The sequence below is a fragment of the Chroicocephalus ridibundus genome, chromosome 4, assembly GCF_963924245.1.
Source record: "Chroicocephalus ridibundus chromosome 4, bChrRid1.1, whole genome shotgun sequence".
NCBI classification, from domain to species: Eukaryota; Metazoa; Chordata; class Aves; order Charadriiformes; family Laridae; genus Chroicocephalus; species Chroicocephalus ridibundus.
Genome location: NC_086287.1, coordinates 6,743,471 through 6,758,381, shown reverse-complemented (window position 1 = coordinate 6,758,381; position 14,911 = coordinate 6,743,471). Strand labels below are relative to the sequence as shown.

The 14,911-nt window shown below is 45.0% G+C and overlaps 1 long non-coding RNA gene across 1 annotated transcript; it reads right to left on the bottom strand.

Annotated features, from left to right (window-relative positions):
- Nucleotides 1–294: 294 nt before the first annotated feature.
- On the bottom strand, nucleotides 295–12,984 carry LOC134515518 (uncharacterized). Its single transcript, XR_010071036.1, has 3 exons — nucleotides 12,800–12,984; nucleotides 1,482–1,863; nucleotides 295–326 (listed from the first exon to the last, which is right to left on the bottom strand). It is a non-coding gene; the product is annotated as an uncharacterized LOC134515518 (long non-coding RNA).
- Nucleotides 12,985–14,911: the final 1,927 nt, after the last annotated feature.

The window sequence follows — 14,911 nt, the reverse complement described above, 5'->3', positions numbered from 1 at the left end:
ATCCAGCGTTCACGTACCTGGTCCACCTCTGCAGTGAGATGTATGTATACTGGGCACATATACTCGTGAAATGCTGGATTAGGTTTAGACTGTTAATGGAACTAAAAAAGTTTAATTATTTCAGTGAAAACTTCGGGAGTACTGCAGTTAATAAACAAATGGATATTTTTCATTTCTATGTAATGGAAGAAGCACACAGTTTTAGGGATATTTACCTTTTATCGTAAGGCTGGAGGTCGGCCCACGGAGCAGGTTGATCGCCACAGAGACCACCAGTACCTTCAAAATACCGGTACGGTAAACTGGTACGTCCCAGCTTAGATCAGCTATCGAAAATAAACGTTTAAAACATACCTGGCATGATATATTTTGTTTACATATTTAAATAGTCAAATAGAACTCTAACGTAGTATAAGCTATGAAGGAAACTGTCTCATTCACAAATAAAACTGTTGCTAAGAAACATGACTTTCCTCCCCTCTATGTTGATGCATAAAACTTTCTGTGCGAGAAACTTCTTATGTTTTTCTGTGGAAACTTTTTTCACGCCACAGTTGTAACTGACGTGCTTACAAGCGTTAAATGTTCGTTACAGAGCATAACGCGATTAGAAGTGGAGTTTCTGGTTTATTAAAAGCAAAGAAAAAAAGACCCAATTTTCCACAAATGCATAAATATTTACTTAACCAGTTTTAAACTGGAATTTCAGCTGAACTATATGCAACTATTTTGAAAAGAAACAGTGTCTATGCAGTTCCGAGAAGCCCCATGGCTGCATACGTTGCCTGAGCACGCTTTTCTATCATTAGGTCTTTGCATACCTGGCCACATACACATTCTGAAAGCACTCCGTATGTTTTCCAATTAGTTTTAAAGACTTTCCAGTGACATATAATTCTAAGTGGAAACATTAAAAAACTAGTTATTACTAAGTTCATCTCAAGAGTTTTATACACTCTAACAAGCATAGCGCACTTTTCATATTAACTTTGCAGTCCAAAATCAGTTTATAATTTGCTGTATATAATCATGTTCAACGTTTGACTTCAGAAGAACTTTGTACATTTCCTGCAATTTATATGAAGTTCTGCTAATTCCCACCTACATAAAGACAGAACCATCAAAACCAATTTCTGCCTTGTACCAGGGTAAGATATAAATTAGGCTGAAATCAGTGGGGAGGGATAGGAATGGGATTATAATGAGCCTAAAGAGTTTTGCTTCATGTGGAGAATATGAGAAACGTCTGTGATGTTTTTAAAGAAAAAGCAGATTACTTGACACAGGGAGTCTGTTTGTATTAATGGCACCCCAGAAATGTATGCCCTAGTAAGGGACTGGACATTTAATGTAGGTTACTAGAGGGTTCTGGATTGATTTCTAGGACAAATTAACTGTCAGAAGTTGTTTGTATTTGTTGTCTCAGATTATTTTGAGAGTGTAGACTGAGGAAAAAAAAAATAAATCAGACAAACAATGACCTTTAGGTTTGAAGAACGTTCAGAGCCTGAGTTGGAAACAGGCGTGCGGAGCCAGGTAACTGTGACGAGAGACCAGCCGGGGGCACGGAGAAGTGGGGGGCACCTGGGTGGGAGCGAGAGTAGGGCCAGATGGCCAGGAGGTACCTGAACATACAAACTGCTGATTGTGGCTGGATGGATTCAGTTGGTATCCCATCACGTCTCACATTAAAAAAGGATGTTCTGCAAACTTGAAAGCACATGTTGGCCTCATTGCTGAAGGAGAAACTCCAACCAGACTTCCAGTTTCTTTGGGTGGAGAATTCCCTTTGTAAAAAATGAGCTTCACACAAGGCTTCAAGGGTTTCACCACATCTCCCCTCTGCCTCCTGTTCATCTTTGCCTGTGAAAAGAAACTCTTTTTCAGCACTCATCACATAGCTTCCACACAGTGCCTTCCACCACCTCCATCTGAAGGCACTTCCCAGCTTCTAAACATATATTTTGGGTCACAAGTATGCAACACAGCTAAAAAACGGTGAACACTTCACTCTGCAATGGTTTGGTTTTGGATCGCTACCCCACTGTGAGCCCTATACTATATATGGACCTCTCTTTATACAGTTGATCCATTCATACCGATTTGTGAGTCTTCTATGCCACGTGCTCACAAAATGCTGGACTGCCTTGGGGAGCAAATCCCTCTGCAAACCCTTTCTTCTGTTCGTCATTTAGCAGATGCTAAATGCCCTAGAACTAAAACACACACGTTTTCCGTAGACTATACAAAGGTTGGATTACCTCAGGCGTCTGTGAAGGCACACAGAATATATTTTGGACTGCTCTGAGGAATAATTTAATTTCATGAAGTTACTTCTGATCATGATCAATCATATCAAAACCGGTGCACTGAGTTTTGGGTCAGTTTTTCTCGCCTGTGATGTTTTCTGCTTCTCTGAATCATTTTCAGTTGTATAATTCTCACCCACTTTCACGCATGGGGATACAACATTTTATAAAGGATATTGCCCATTAGTTTAGCTATGTGAATCTTAAGTTAAAATACCAATCCTGACTTACGAGAATCTTTACTTTGTATGCTGCTCAGTGACAACAGAAGGTATGTTATTTATTTCAGATTCTCATGGAAACAGCTGCAGCCCTTTCAGTGGAAATCTCTACTGAAAAAGACCTGAAGCGGGATCATTTCTTTATTACTCAGGTTAGACTACTTGTTCTGCACCATTGTTCATCAGGTCAAAAGACCTGTCTCTTCTGTTTTGAAGGCAGAGTGAATGATACTGAATATTACGGTCAAACTGCCTGTTGCTTTTGAAGATGTGCAAGTTAAAAGGAAATAGTTCCATAACAAAAAATAGGTTCATCAGCTTTACCAAAACCTTCCTAATACTGTAAAAGTAGTGGTTTAGATATCTATACATGAGGGTTCAACCAAAATAACCTAATACAGCCTATCTGCATCCTTTCCCTTGTGTTAGGTGAAAAATCATTTTCACTAAGCACTTTTGGCAAATTAAAAGTTCTTCCAGGAGGCAATAAGGGGCAGAGCTCTGCTAATAATTTTAACACAGCATAAACTGTCATGTAACCGGATGAAGAATTTTCAGAATATAAAAACGCACAGAAAGCAGCTATGAAATACAGACACTAGCTATGCGTGCAGCCCTTAAATTTTGCACAATGGTTTTCATACAATTCAAACTCCCCTTTTACATGATTTGTAAACGCAGCATTTGAACCAAAACCAGTTCTTGTTCAACCACCGTTTCGTTCCATTTGAAAATAAGAAAGGTTTTTTCAAGTCTCTTTAAAGCTCTAAAGCAGGCTATTATAATGCCGATGGCATGCTAAATCTGATAGGATTGAACCTACTCATAAACTAATTTCATTGGCTGACAAAGGTAAGCCGAAGACATAAATATGCTTCTCATTTAATCACCACAAATACTGCTTAACTGCAGATGAAAATCTTAAAAACATAACCTATATACAGCTGACAGAATATTTACATCTCTTCACTCCGTCATTAAAGAGAAAGATTTACTTCACTGGATGGAGGAAAGATCCTTGGATTGTAAACTCCCAGAGAATTTTCAAAAGTCTGATTGAAGTTTCACCATTTCCTCATTCATCCTTGATTGCTTTCCAAGGAACAGAGCAAGACTCCTACTGTGGGAGCCAACTGATATGACTCATTAGGTACACATACGTCACCATTTTAGTTCACATCAGGACTATAGCGTTAATGCGAATCTCCCAATCACCTGCCCTCATGCTGTGCAGTTTACATAGCAGTGTCATCTCCAAACACAACAGCTGGATTCATTTTGGATGAAGCTAAATCCTTCTATTTCTCCAAAGGAGGCACCTACCGCACCCCAACTGCTGATAGGAATTCACTCCAAAGGATCAGGTAAAGATAATCCAAATTAGGGTCCCTGAAAAGCATCGAGAATGGATGAAGTCATGCCAATGTTGGCATGGTAGCCATACTCTTGCCTTTGACAAGTGCTTGTACCAAAGCTTCAGAGGGCATACAAGGAATTTCACACTTGACCCCATGTCGTGGTTTAGCCTCAGATGGCAACAAAGAACCACGTGCCGCTCGCACGTGCCTTCCTAATAGAGGAAGGATCGTACGAAAAGGCAAGACTCTTGGGTTGGGACAAAGGCAGTTTAACAGAACAGCAAAGGGAACAGGCAAACAACAACAACAACACGGGTAGGGGAATATACAAACGCGATTACGGAACCGCCGCTCCCCGCCGCTCCGCTCGCCGACCGGCCGGCCCCGGGACGCCCCAGCCCGCTTTTAAGCAGCAACTTCCTGTCCCCTCCCCCGGCAGCTCAGGGTGGGCGTGGCTCACATGGCATGGAATACCAGGGAAAATTAACCCTATCCCCACCGGAACCAGGACATTATCCACCCCTTATTCCATACCATCTATGCCACGCCCAGCAGGTTCCAATGAATTGCCACCACTTTCCCCTGTTATATACATATATATATATATACACACATATAATGCCCTTAGTTTATGGGTCATCCCTCCAAAGTGTCCGTTGAGTTCTTTTAATCCACGGCTTTGGGCTCCATCTGTTAGAACAGTCTCTCAGGGCAGGTGAGATGCTGGGTGGTGCTGGTCTGTTGCATGCTGTATTTTTCGGAGCTTGTGACTGGTGCACCTGGTGTGGCTCATGCACGCGGTCCGTGGGCTGAAGATGTAGATCTTGAGGAAACTGCTGGGCGCCAGCTGCTGAGATCAGTTCTTATCCCATCATCCCTGTGCCTTACTTGTAGTACAACTGATAGTAATTATAGCAATGAGGACATACAGTGACAGTGTTACTTAGCAATTAACAGCACACAATCTGATTCATTGGCTATTCTCGCCCAAAATCAGATCCCCATAAGGTACACATCGGACTTCCCCATCCTGCCGCATCACCCACCAAGTGCACCCAGGTCCTTGGGCAAAAGCAATCCCACGGATGGGTTTGCCTTTGCCTGAGGCAGGACTAACCCAGACTGTCTTCCCTAGCATATTCTTCATGTGCACTACGGGGACTTTATCCCCTTCTACGGTACGTGGAAGTTTTGATTGGGCAGGGCCAGCCCGATTGTTAGATCCCCTGGTGTTAACTAGCCAGGTAGCTTTTGCTAAATGTGTATCCCAGTGTTTGAAAGTCCCACCACCCATTGCTCTCAGTGTAGTTTTTAACAGTCCATTGTATCGTTCTATCTTCCCAGAGGCTGGTGCGTGATAGGGGATGTGATACACCCACTCGATACCATGCTTTTTGGCCCAGGTGTCTATGAGGCTATTTCGGAAATGAGTCCCGTTGTCCGACTCAATTCTCTCTGGGGTACCATGTCGCCACAGGACTTGCTTTTCAAGGCCCAGGATAGTGTTCCGGGCAGTGGCATGGGGCACAGGGTATGTTTCCAGCCATCCAGTGGTTGCTTCCACCATTGTGAGCACATAGCGCTTGCCTTGACGGGTTTGTGGCAGTGTGATATAATCAATCTGCCAGGCTTCCCCATATTTGTATTTCAGCCATCGCCCTCCATACCAAAGAGGCTTCAAACGCTTGGCTTGTTTGATCGCAGCGCATGTCTCACATTCATGGATGACCTGTGCAATAGCGTCCATGGTCAAGTCCACCCCTCGGTCACGAGCCCATCTATATGTCGCATCTCTCCCTTGATGGCCTGAGGAGTCATGGGCCCACCGAGCTATGAATAGTTCACCCTTACGTTGCCAGTCCAGATCCACCTGAGCCACTTCAATCCTGGCGGCCCGATCCACCTGCTGGTTGTTCTGATGTTCCTCCGTGGCCCGATTCTTCGGTACGTGGGCATCTACATGGCGTACTTTCACAACCAGATTCTCTATCCGGGCAGCAATATCTTGCCATAGGTCAGCAGCCCAGATGGGTTTGCCTCTGCGCTGCCAGTTGCCCTGCTTCCACTGCTGTAACCACCCCCACAGAGCATTTGCCACCATCCATGAGTCAGTGTAGAGATAAAGTACTGGCCATTTTTCTCGCTCAGCAATGTCCAAAGCCAGCTGAATAGCCTTCACCTCTGCAAACTGGCTCGATTCACCCTGTCCCTCACTGGCTTCTGCAACCCGTCGTGTAGGACTCCACACAGCAGCCTTCCACTTTCGATGCTTTCCCACAATACGGCAGGACCCATCAGTGAACAGGGCATATTTCTTCTCATTTTCTGGCAGTTTATTATATGGTGGGGCCTCTTCTGCACGCGTCACCTCCTCCTCTGGTGACATTCCGAAATCCTTGCCTTCTGGCCAGTCCATGATCACTTCCAGAATTCCTGGGCGACTGGGGTTTCCCATTCGAGTTCGCTGCGTGATCAGTGCAATCCACTTACTCCATGTAGCATCGGTTGCATGATGTGTGGTGGGGACCCTTTCTTTGAACATCCAACCCAGCACCGGCAGTCGAGGTGCTAAGAGGAGCTGTGCTTCTGTACCAACTACTTCCGAAGCAGCTCGAACCCCTTCATATGCTGCCAATATCTCTTTTTCTGTTGGAGTGTAGCGGGCTTCGGATCCTCTGTATCCACGACTCCAAAACCCTAGGGGTCGACCTCGAGTCTCCCCTGGTGCTTTCTGCCAGAGGCTCCAGGTAGGGCCGTTCTCCCCGGCTGCGGTATAGAGCACATTTTTAACATCTTGTCCTGCCCGGACTGGCCCCAGGGCCACTGCATGGACTATTTCCTGTTTGATTTGTTCAAAAGCTTGTCGTTGCTCAGGACCCCATTTAAAATCATTCTTCTTCCGGGTTACTTGATACAGAGGGCTTACAATTTGACTGTAATCTGGGATATGCATTCTCCAAAAACCCACAATACCTAAGAAAGCCTGTGTTTCCTTTTTACTAGTTGGTGGAGACATAGCTGCTATTTTGTTGATCACATCCATTGGAATCTGACGGCGTCCATCTTGCCATTTTATTCCTAAAAACTGGATCTCCTGCGCAGGTCCCTTGACCTTACTTCGCTTTATAGCAAAACCAGCGTTTAGAAGGATTTGGACTATTTTACTCCCTTTCTCAAAAACTTCTTCTGCTGTGTTTCCCCATACAATGATGTCATCAATGTACTGCAGATGTTCTGGAGCTTCACCCTGTTCCAGTGCAGTCTGGATCAGTCCATGGCAAATGGTGGGACTGTGTTTCCACCCCTGGGGCAGTCGATTCCAGGTGTATTGGACGCCCCTCCAAGTGAAAGCAAACTGTGGCCTGCACTCTGCTGCCAAAGGGATTGAAAAGAATGCATTCGCTATATCAATCGTGGCATACCATTTGGCTGCCTTGGACTCCAGTTCGTACTGCAGTTCTAGCATGTCTGGCACAGCAGCACTCAGCGGTGGCGTGACTTCATTCAGACCACGATAGTCTACAGTTAGCCTCCACTCTCCATTAGATTTTCGCACCGGCCATATGGGACTGTTAAAGGGTGAGCGAGTCTTGCTGATCACTCCTTGAACCTCTAGTTGACGAATCAGCTCATGGATGGGAATCAGAGAGTCTCGGTTAGTGCGATACTGCCGCCGATGCACCGTTGTGGTAGCAATCGGCACCTGTTGTTCTTTGACCCTCAACAACCCCACAACAGAAGAATCCTCCGAGAGACCAGGCAAGGCAGACAACTGTTTAACTTCCTCTGTCTCCAAAGCAGCTATGCCAAAGGCCCAGCGGTACCCTTTTGGGTCCTTAAAATACCCTCTCCTGAGGTAATCTATACCAAGGATGCATGGAGCCTCTGGGCCAGTCACAATGGGATGCTTTTGCCACTCATTCCCAGTTAGGCTCACTTCTGCCTCCAGTACAGTCAACTCTTGGGATCCCCCTGTCACCCCAGAAATACAAATGGGTTCTGCCCCTCTATAGCTTGATGGTATTAAAGTACACTGCGCACCCGTGTCCACTAGAGCCTTATACTCCTGTGGGTCTGATGTGCCAGGCCATCGAATCCACACCGTCCAATAAACCCGGTTGTCCCTTTCCTCCACCTGGCCGGAGGCAGGGCCCCCCTAATACTCGTCATAGTATCCATTACTCACTTCTTGCATAAATGACTTGGAAGTTCCTTCAAGAGGATCAGAAGCAAGATCAGGCCTTCTGCTTTGTCTGGGGAACGGCCCACTGGAAACTGGGGCGGCACTTTTCCTGGAGGGATCCCCTTTTGTGGTTGTCCTTCCTTGCAACTCCTGTACCCGTGTCCGCAGGATCGAAGTAGGTCATCCATCCCACTTCCTCATGTCCTCTCCGTGGTCCTGCAGGTAGAACCACAGGGTGCCTCGTGGTGTGTACCCTCTGTACTCTCTCTCTTGAGTGGGGAAATGCCTGCTTCTAATAGCTGAGATGCTGGCCCGTGCAGGTGGGGAGTAGAACATATTCTCTTCAAGTTGCTGGACCTTCCGCGACAATTTCTCCACAGCTGAGACAAGGGGGGAAGAGAGACTTTCTTCATATCGCCGGAGCCGGCCAGCTACCTCATCCACTGTTGGTCCCTCTTCACCTTTCCATTCCATTACTGCCAGGGAGTTGGCATATGACGATGGTGCGCTCCGTACAAACTTCCGCCACATGGGCCTTGTGCATCGCACCTCATCAGGGTCTGTGGGTAAGTCGGCATTGTCCAAGTCATAATAAATCATCTCCCGCACGGCTAATTCTCTCAGGTACTGGATACCTCTTTCCATGGTAGTCCACTTGCTTGGCTGACATACAACATCCTCACTGAAGGGGTACCTCTCCCTCACGCCTGACAGGAGTCGTTTCCAGAGGCTGAGGGCTTGGGTCTTTTTCCCAATCGCCTTGTCAATGCCGCCTTCCCTAGACAGGGATCCCAGCTGCCTGGCCTCCCTACCCTCTAATTCCAGGCTACTGGCCCCATTATCCCAGCACCGGAGCAGCCAGGTGACAATGTGCTCGCCTGAAAGTCGGCTGAAATCTTTTCGCATATCCCGCAGCTCACTCAAGGATAGGGATCGAGTAATTATCTCTGGTTCTGCCTCTTCCTCCTGCTCTCGTGATGGCCCTGGTTCATCATCATCTCTTACTAAGCGAACTGATTTCTTTGTGTACTTCTTCTTCTGTATGGGGGCAACTGATACCGGCACGGGTTGGTTTCCTGGTTCAGTGGCAGTGGCTACCACGGGGGTTGCAGTAGCCGCAGTGTCCGCCGCAGGGGCTGCAGTAGCCGCAGTGTCCGCCGCAGGGGCTGCAGTAGCCGCAGGGGCCGCCGCAGGGGCTGCAGTAGCCGCAGGGGCCGCCGCAGGGGCCGCCGCAGGGGCTGCAGTAGCCGCAGGGGCCGCAGCAGCCGCAGGGGCCGCCAGTCTGGTTTCCATCTCTTCCCCTTGAGGGTGCTGCATAATTCTGAGCAGTGCCTGGTAGATACTGGCCAGGGCCCAGCACAGCGCGGTGAGTTGTGCCTCTCTAGAATAGCCACAGCATTTTCCCTTCAAATATTCTACCACTTTATCAGGGTCCTGTAATTGTTCAGGGGTGAAGTCCCAGACCATTGGAGGTGAGTAGTTCTCTAGGTACCTGCCCATGCTCTCCCACATGCCATGCCACCCCTGACTATCCAGCCTCGGAGCAGATCTCCGGGTGGTAGTCTTAAATAATTGCTTAACCCTAAACAAGACCTGGAACGTATTCAGGAGACATAACACTAGGAACACACTGGTTTGAGTATCCCAAGGATATTCAAGATTCTCAAAAGCTGTCATACCTGACCCGAAGGAGAAAAGGGAGGCAAAAGGGCTGGGGAAACTATTAACAAATTCTGAGAGACAGTGTCCAATGTACGGACAGGACAACAAAACCACATAAACACCCCAAAATAGCCGTCTGAACAGTGATGTTATCATATCATAAACAGATATCGCACAGGACAGCAGAATGATAATCCTCATCCCTCTTCCAGACATGGTAAACAGCATCGCAGGGAGTACATAAGCCATATAGGAATTTATGTAACACAGCCATGAGAACAAACTAAGCAACATGATGACCAGTGACTATTTACCTAATAAAATAAATGCATACAAGAAAAAAAAAAAAAAAAAAAAAAAAAAAAAAACCAAAACCGTTTTTTCCACGTTCTAGTTGGATTCTGTCGTTATCTCAACCCTTCGGGCCCCACGTTGGGCGCCAAAAAGGACTGTCGTGGTTTAGCCTCAGATGGCAACAAAGAACCACGTGCCGCTCGCACGTGCCTTCCTAATAGAGGAAGGATCGTAAGAAAAGGCAAGACTCTTGGGTTGGGACAAAGGCAGTTTAACAGAACAGCAAAGGGAACAGGCAAACAACAACAACAACACGGGTAGGGGAATATACAAACGCGATTACGGAACCGCCGCTCCGCTCGCCGACCGGCCGGCCCCGGGACGCCCCAGCCCGCTTTTAAGCAGCAACTTCCTGTCCCCTCCCCCGGCAGCTCAGGGTGGGCGTGGCTCACATGGCATGGAATACCAGGGAAAATTAACCCTATCCCCACCGGAACCAGGACACCCCAGGAATGATCCACCCAAAGATTCTTATTGTAGATATGGACCTGTCTGTGACTGTGACATTCCCTAATGACAACTTCTACACCCAAGCGCACTGCACCCGCTAACGGACAGTGCAGGATGAGGAGAGGGTGCCAGTGCATGCGTTTTTCCAGCATTAGTACACCCCAGAATTTCGTGTGAAACACGTAAAATTTTTGCATGGAAAAATAGAAGGAATATTTGTTCCAACATTTACCAACTCTCTAATTCAAGAAAAGTGGCCGTAGGAGCCCATGGTTACGGAGGATGAGCAATGAATGAGTTGTATGTTTCATATATGAATACACTGGAATCCCTTACACTCTGCGCGTTATACAAGAGTTGATTGTGGGAGGTATTAGGCAAGTTTGGAGGAAAGAATTTACTTTGTAATTTAATTTAGAACAAGATGATTATAAGGTACAACAAAGCTTGGAAATTAGATAGAATTTGCAAGGTAATGTAAACATTCATTATTTTCCTGTTATGAATATCTTCTTCCAAAAGCTGACTGTGAATACCAAGACATCTGTATAAATGTGAAAAACACAGTGAGAATTTTTTTCACAAGTGCTGACTCCTTAATAGACCATAATAATTTGATAACAAGCCAGGGAAATGTAGGAGAAAGGAACTTCATCCTCTTCTTTTGCTCATTGATGACTATAAATTTCCTTAGACAAAACAAAAGTTATATAGTGAAAAAATCTGTAATAACATGGTAGCTGACAAGTAAATGTACATCCTCTGGTTTTAAAATGCAAAGCAATAAAAAGAAAAAAAAAATAAATTGCTTGGAGAGGCTTAATTGTCATTTGAACTACACTGTTGACATTTAACATGCAATTGATTTGACAGTATAGTGGTAGGCCATTCTCCAAAATCCTTTCCTTAGGACTCTCTGACAGTTACGAGTTTTGATCTGTAGACCATACGCCACTAAACTGCTTGATGTCCATTTTTACATCAGCAGAAAAAAGGCTGTGTAAAAGGTGGCAGAATGATTCGGGTCAAGATGGAAAGAACGGCAGGGTGAGAGATGAGGGATTTGAACTAGAACATCTGACTTTCCTGGCCACTGAAGTAAAAATAACCCATGATGCAACTGATTTCCAGCTCTCACCCTCTTCACTCTTGCTAGAAGTGTCAACTGGAAACAAAATATTGCCTTCATATTGCCAACCTAATTCAACCTTGGCAAGAGAAACCCAAAAACTTTATTTCAGGTCAAAACCAAACTGACATCAAGAAATATTAAAACGAATTATGGCAATGATGCCAGAATATTCAAGGGTGTTTAACCACGGTGGGAGCATCCAAATAACAGCAGTAGTTTTGAAATAAGGCACAAATTTCCCCCTCCCCCCATGTAAAAAAATCACTTTCTACCAGAGTTTGGCTATTTGGCTTTGGATTATTAAAAGGAAAACAATTCTCTTTCTCTCTAAGAATTCAGTTAAAATTAAAATTTCTGTTGATACTAGGTAACCAAGGGCTTTTGAAATAGCATTAACTCTTATTTCAAGGTTCAAGCAAATCTTTGACAACTGGATGATCTAAAAAATGGAGTAATTTCCACAGAGAAATACTGTCTAAAAATCAGTTGCCCTGTTCTTTGAAGCATCCGATTATGATCTTTGGTCAGTGACACTAGTTTGTGATAATAAAGGATGCTGAAAAGATATTCCATAGCAGCTCTCCATTCCCTCAAATTTCATTTCCCTCCCTGCAGTGGGTGCAGTATATATAACCTTGAAAACATTTAAGTTATCTTTACAGAATTCGTCTGCCTGCCAGTGCTGCTGGCCCAGCCAGCCTGGCCAAGACATTAATTGTTGTGAAATGTTTGATTGTACAGAATATCTCCACAGCTGTGCATGTTCCCTCTGATAACGTGCTGGTGTCCTTTTGTTAACATTTGTGCTATAGAAATGCATCTATTTTTATAGCTAGAGCTCAGAGGAAGACAGGGATAAATATAACAGATGTAACACTTATTTCCTAATATATAATCAAGATGAGCTGTTATTATAATTGTCACCGATTCTCTTTAAAAACGCTTCATGTTCAGTCCCAAGCAGTATAGAACAGTCCGTGAAGGGATGACGGGATAAAACTTTGTTATTAATGTTGCATAAATCCCATGTAAACCAAGACAAGCTCAGCCCTCCTAATGTGCCATTTTGGGGAGTAGAAAGAAAAAATTCCAGGTCCTTTAAATGCCACAAAACATAAAAGTTGTTGTACCAGAAAGGGAAGAGTGCATGAATTACTGCGCAGCCTGTATGCTCTTCAACAGTGCGATTTCCTCCTCTCTGGTATGTGCAATACATGGCGATTTCCCACACTTTCTCCACTCCTTTGCTTAATTAACATGAAAAAGATGTTCCTTTCCATTATTTGAGAACACTCTTTGCTTCTATAGATGAGACTGTAATTAACGAGACTGCAAGAAAGGAGAAAAACAATAAATATGATTCCTAAATTAATGAGATATTACAGATATTATGGATTAGGGCTGTTCAACCTTGCCAGCTAGAACAATAGCAGGGAGACAATGTCTGCTTTCTTCTGCTTACATTAAACCCATTTTTAATTAAAAGAAAAAGATTGAGTGGAGAGGAAGGCTTTTCTTTTATTCCCACTCCAGTAAGCTATGATTTTGGGTGTTTTTACCTTTTTCCACTCAACACGACACGAAGGATGTTTGCCCAGCAGTGCAAGCGGAGGTGACAGGAGAAAGCCGGCACTCAAAATAACCAGGTTTGACTTTTTACGACATTTCATCATTAACATCAGTCACAAGCTGCCTTACATACTGCTGTCTCAACCCCCCAAAAAACCCCATCCGGCTGGTTTCACAGGGGCCCTCCCCTCTTCCCCAGCACGGGGCTGGTGGAAAGGAGAAGAAAGCCAGCGCCCCGCGTGTGCATCCCGCCAGCTGAGCCGTCCTTTCATTTGGAGAGATACACGCTAGGACGGCAACCAATTTAAAACAGCTCTTCCCGACTACCACAGATAATAAAAGATAAAGAGAGAAGCAGGGTGTGCCTAAAACCACCTTGGAAAATGACAGGGGAGCAGTTTCTGATGTACGTACCTGCTGGGAAACGAGAGTGGGGATCACCTCGTGGTTCTTCTGTGGATTGAGGAACATGAGATAAAGAACAAAATAGGTCCTTCAAAGATGCAGAGTGAATATGAAAAGAGACATCGCCCGTACCTTGACACCTGGTTTTAATGTCTCATTGAACAGTAATAATAAGTCTCAGACTAGAAAAGTAGGGCATTCTTTTTACCATGCAGAGATGGATTTTTCGTTTTGGCTTTTTTCTTGTCTTCTCTACATTCCACCCTTGTGCAGCATGTTCCCCGAGACTTCCCTCTTTGCTGTGCAACTGACAACAAGCCTATTACTATGGCAGGTCAAATCTATCGCTTCCTGACGAACATATCCCAGGCGTAACCTGCTCAAGACATTTCGTAAGGCTTCCAATGCTCATAGCTGGAGACTATAAATTTACCTGGGAAACAAAAACCCAAAAATAGAAGTTGATTCCTCTCTCAAAACCCATCATGCTGGGGTTTATTGGTGTTGGGTTTTTTTGTTGTTGTTGTTTTCCTATTTTCTTCCTTCTTTAAAAACTTAAAAAAAAAGGATCAGGAGAAAAAGAAAAAAACAAACATTCTCCCTTTTCCTTTTTATTTGGACTTCACAAGACAGCTAAAAGGTCTAATTCTGTCTGTAGAAATTGCAACACACATGCAACGCCATCTTGCAAAACATATTTCGCAGATTGCGTTGGGGACAGCCCCTTTTGTATTTTGTTTTGGGAGTACCTGCAGCAAAATAAATCTCCCGTATTTGACTAAGGCTCCTGCGTCCTGCAGTGGGAAATAAGAAATATTGGCCACGGAAGTTGCCCCATCCCTGGGGGTGTCCAAGGCCAGGTTGGACGGGGCTTTGAGTGACCTGGTCTAGTGGGAGGCGTCCCTGCCCACGGCAGGAGGTTGGACCTGGATGATCTTTAAGGTCCCTTCCAGCCCAAACCATTCTGTGATTCTGTGAAGTGGTCTGTCCATTAGCATATTGCTATTTACACACCCCCATAGCAACGTGCTCCTGGCCTTGGCTGAGTAACATTTTATGGGTTTTGAGGCTTGGTTATCTTGATTTCAGCTAAGGTCTCAGGGAAAGGAGGCAGAGTAGAAGTGCACACATCCCACAGGTTTTGGTGCGTTTGAACTTTAGTTTTTGGAGGAAGAAAATATTTACATTTGGAAGTGAATACAAGACCTCTTACTGATAGGGGGTGCAGCCAACATGAGAGGTCTAAACCTGCAAAACCATAAGGCTGG